We start from the raw sequence: 5,037 nt of genomic DNA on the forward strand, positions 1-5,037 counted from the left end.
CAGAACATGCTCCATTTAAAGTCGTGCAATGCTTCGCTATAACGTTGTTTGGCTGCCTAATTTGTCCACAGCTGGCAGCCCCACCACAGCACCTTCCGCCCACCGGCAGACCCCGTGGATCAGCATCTTCCCCCTCTTCCCCCTGCCTCCTCCTGTGGCAATCAGCTGGCTTGCGGTGTTCAGGAGGGAGGGGGAGAAGCAAGGACTCAGTGCGCAGGCTCCCCCTCCCTCCCGAATGCTGCAAACCAGCTGATTGCCACGGGCAGGAGAGGGAGGGGGGAGGCTGCACACACGGTCCTCACTCCTCCCCCGTCCCTCCTGCCCCCTGAAAGCCACAAGCCAGCTGATTGCCGTGGGCAGGAGGGAGGACTCGGCGCACAGCCTCCCCCCTCCCTCCCCTGCCTCCTGCCCGCAGCAATCAGCTGGCTTGCGGTGTTGAGGAGGCAGGGGAGGGGAGCGAAGACACAGTGTGCGGAGTAAAGGGATGGAGTGGGCGGGCCGAGGGTTGAGCCCCTGCCCCTGGTGCTTGCAAAGTAGGGGAAGTTACCACTGCTTCTGCTGCGCAACATGCTTCTCCTAGCCTACAGCACCTTCAGCCTCCTTGCCTACCTCATGGTCTCCAGTGCCAGTGGGCTGTGCCTGTGTGGAGTAGGGCGGGGGCACCTCCCAACTATGGTACTCTATGGCAAAAAAAACATGTCCCTGGAACCTAACCCTCACATTTACATTCATTCTTATGGGGAAACTGGATTCACTTAACATTGTTTCACTTAAAGTCACATTTTTCAGGAACATAACTACAATGTTAAGTGAGGAGTTCCTGTACAGCCACCTTGGTCCAGGTACCAAGCTCAAGCCTAAGCCTCAGTGGAAGTCCTCAAACTGGCCCTTTCCCTGCCTATCTTACCTGTAGAACCCAATCTGGTTGGCACTCAGAATATAACCTAACCCCACACAAAATGGCGAGGGCAGGAGGTGCCACCTCCCCCCACACACTTTTTTTTTAAAATCTAGTAGTTGCAGCACTCACGTGGGATGTAGAAGACTCAGGTTCAATTCCCCCCTATGCCTAATGTGGAGCAGGGATTTGCCCTTGGGTCTCCCGCTTCTCAGAAGTGTGCTCTAACCACTGGGCTATTGGATATTCTGAGGAGGCATCTCTCAATCTCTCCTGTTAAGATATTCCACTGTGTATAAATAATTAAATATGCACTGGAACAGGGAGGAATATAGGCCTCCCAAATTCCAGGTGAGTGCTCTAACCACTGAGCTAAAAGTTATGAGGAGGCATCACAACCTCTTCTAGTATTTCTTGAAAAATAAAAAACAGCTCAGGCACCTAACTCCAGGGGAGGTTTAATGACTATAAATCCAGGTGGAAGTAGGTGTCTAACCCCCTCCGATGGGCAGAGCTTAGGTCCCAACCCTTTCCTCACCATTTCCTATTGGCTGGCTGAAGCAGCTCCCTGCTCAGCTTGCTGACTGTAGTGGAAAACTTTTTTAGAGGCCTCTCTCCCCATGCATTATATCAAGAGCCTGGGTGCTTAATTCAGGCCAGTGGATTTCACTAGGTAGCAAAGTACTACAACGGTGAGTGTTACAATGCCTAAGTCACCAGCTCTAGCCCTGCGTACATGAAGTTAGACACCTAAAGAAGTGGTCTATTTTTTAGTGCTGGGAGCCGCAAATGCCTTTAAAAAAAATCAGACCACCTAGTTAAGGGCCCAACTTGAAGCACTTTAAATTGAAGAAAAATTGCCTAAGGATGTAGCAGTTTCCAATTTTCACATGGTAAATAAGCACCCCAACTTTCACAATAAGCCAAAAATCAATCCCATTTCAAAAAAAGGCCAAAACAAGCCAATCCCTAAGAACCATAACACTCTGTGACTAGATCCATCCGGCGTGAAGTCTGGGACTGTGGTGGGCCCACTGTGCACCCCTGACTCTCTCCCACCCTTTCCCCGGCTTGCCCCCTCTTGCCGGGAGCTGATTAAAAAAAAAAAAGCAACAAGCTACAAGCCCAACAAGCCAAAAACTAGCCAACAAGCAACTCACAACCAATTAAGCCAAGAACAAGCCCAATTTCTGCATTTTTTTCAGAGGTTTGGCATGTCTGGGCTGTAGATGAACACAGGGTACATATGCGCTACAGCAGCACTGCAACTATGAATTCTTCCATTCACCTATCAGGGTCTACACTGGGGCTTAGATCACCTTAACCACGTCTCAGGGGTGTGAATTTTTTACACTCCCTCAGTAACGCAGATAGGTGGACCTAAGTTTTAGGTGTAGACCCAACCAAAGGAAAAACTTGAGATGTAGGCCACTCAGACCCTTACAAAAATTTAAGTAACATTAAGGCACGGGTGGCCAACCTGTGGCTCCAGAGCCACATGCGGCTCTTCAGAAGTTAATATGCAGCTCCTTGTGTAGGCACCAACTCTGGGGCTGGAGCTACAGGCGCCAACTTTCCAGCGTGCCAGGGGTGCTCACTGCTAAACCCCTGGCTCTGCCACAGGCCCTGCCCTCACTCCACCCCTTCCCACCGCCTCCCCTGAGCCTGCAGTGCCCTCGCTTCTCTCTTCTCCCCCCCAGAGCCTCCTGCACAAAACAGCTGATCAGAAGGTGCGGGGAAGGAGGAGGAGGTACTGATCAGCAGGGCTGCTGGTGGTGGGATTCACTAAGAGTGGGGTGGGGGAGCTGATGGGGGGCTGCTGACATATTACTGTGGCTCTTTGGCAATGTACATTGTTAAATTCTGGCTCCTTCTCAGGCTCAGGTTGGCCACCCCTGCATTAAGGTGTCTATTCTCCAACTAATTTAATTAGTCCTAAATAATTCAGCTGACTGTGCTAAGACCTCCTTGCTCCCCTCAACAAAAAGTTGAAGGAACTGGTGGGTTTAGCTTTTTTATGAACCCTTGCATAACTATTGCAGTTAAAGTTACAGAGACTTAGGTCTGTTCTACATTAGGAAACTAGGTTTCAGAGTAGCAGCAGTGTTAGTCTGTATCCGCAAAAAGAAAAGGAGTACTTGTGGCACCTTAGAGACTTAACAAATTTATTAGGAAACTAGGTCAGTGTAACTATGTTGCACAGGGGTGTGAAAAATCCATACACACCTCTGAACTGACCTAACCTCCGCTTTAGACAGCATTAGGTGGACAGGAGAATTCTTCTGTCAACCTAGCTACAGCCTTTCAGGGAGGTAGGTTGCCTATGTCAATGGGAGATGCACACCCATTGGCACAGGTAGGGTCTTCACCAGGAGCGTGTACAATGGGGGACAAGCAGGGGCTGGGGCCCCCCAGTAATCAGTGGAGGCACAGAATTCCTCCAACGGTGGGGCCACAGCGGGGAGAGCAAGGACCTCTGGCCCCCTGAGCCATGGCAGGGTCACAGAGCTCCCCCAGCCCCTTGGGCCATGGCAGAAAGTGACAGCTCCTCCAGCCCAGGCTGTGGCTAGGCACAGAATGTGCCCACCCAAAAGCAGTCAAATTTAGATTATTGTGCACACCCCTGGTCTTCACAGAAGCCCACCAGTGCCCCATTAGCATTTTAAGTGTAGACAAGCCCCAGCCATAGTGTTCATACTGCATATGAGTAGGTCTCATATTAAAGTAAACGATCATCAGCAGACAGCTGGCTGGTCACATAATTCTAAATCTCTTCGCTGTTTCCACCTGTTACTGTGTTTTTAGCTGCTTTTGAATGTAATTTATTTTCCTACTCTGACTTTTCAGGGCCATTTAAGGAACTGAGGCAAAAATTGGGGATTGGTCCTGCTTTGAGCAGGGGGTTGGACTAGATGACCTCCTGGGCTCCCTTCCAACCCTGATATTCTATGAGGAGTCTGAGAACTGCTGCCTGGCATGTTGAATGTGGGCAGAAGCTGGGCATGGCCAAACTCTAGCCCAGGGTGGGTCGGGGAGGGGGCAGTTTACAGATGGAAAGGAGGATACGGATTACCGGTCTCTGCCTGCAATGGGCCAGTTGGATCCCAACGGCCCCGCAAGGCGTTATCTCCCCGGCCTCATGGCGCCATGGGAACATACGCAGGCAGGGCAGCGGCTGCTGCAGGTGAACGTCGCCGGCCAGGCAGCACCTTGTACTGCAGGCGGGGGAGCGGAAGTCGACGGAGCCCCGCCGGTCAGCCCTGTCCTACGGCGCACGGCGATGTAGCGCAGCCCGTTCCCGCGCCCCAGAGCAGGGCGGGGACAGAGAGGCGGCCGAGCAGCAAAGGCCGCGACTAGGTCACCCAAGCGCTGCCCCAGCGGAACCGCCTCAGCCGCGCGTAAAGCCGCCCCCTCCCGCCTCGGCGACTCAGGAAACAACAGCCCCCCTGTGACCCCTCCCCTCACGAAACGGGCTCCCTCGGGGGACGCGCGCGGGAGGCACGCAACGCTGGCGAAGGGCACGAGCCGCAGCGCAGCAGAAGCCTCCTACCCACGCTGAGCGGAGACAGATCCCCGCACACGCGCCCTAGGGCCTTCCGCCTCACACCCCCTGTGACACGAGCGCTCAGTCCTGTCACAGCGCGTGCGCGCTCAGTATCTTCCTGGCCTCCCCTGCTGGGGACGGACAGACGGACACACACAGTCCTTTAGCGTATGCGCGCTCTTGAGATCCTAAGCCATCATCCCTAGCTAGACTGCTTGGCTTTCAGCGGCGCACGCACTTTATGTCTCATCAGAGACGTCACACATCTCTACTGCGCATGCGCTCTCGAGCGAGTTCGTTCTCCTCCCTTTGCACGTGTACGGTCGTCCCCGCTGCTGTCACGTAGCACATGCGCTCTCGTCCACTTCCCCTTTCCCCCCTTTTCTGCTGCGTGTAATCTGTCGTCCGCTCCGTCTTCGGCGCATGCGGCTTTCCCTCGCTCTCCTTGTTGCGCTCAGGCGTTCTGCGCGTCCCCTCAGTCCCCTGGGCTGGCGCCTGCGCGCTGCGTGCGGTCGGTGCGTGGCGTGCAGTGCGGTGGGGGCGGGCGGGGGCGGGGCGGGTATATATAGTGCGCGGCCGGGGCGGCGGCCTCCCC

This window comes from Lepidochelys kempii, chromosome 2 (genome assembly GCF_965140265.1).
Source record: "Lepidochelys kempii isolate rLepKem1 chromosome 2, rLepKem1.hap2, whole genome shotgun sequence".
NCBI classification, from domain to species: domain Eukaryota; kingdom Metazoa; phylum Chordata; order Testudines; family Cheloniidae; genus Lepidochelys; species Lepidochelys kempii.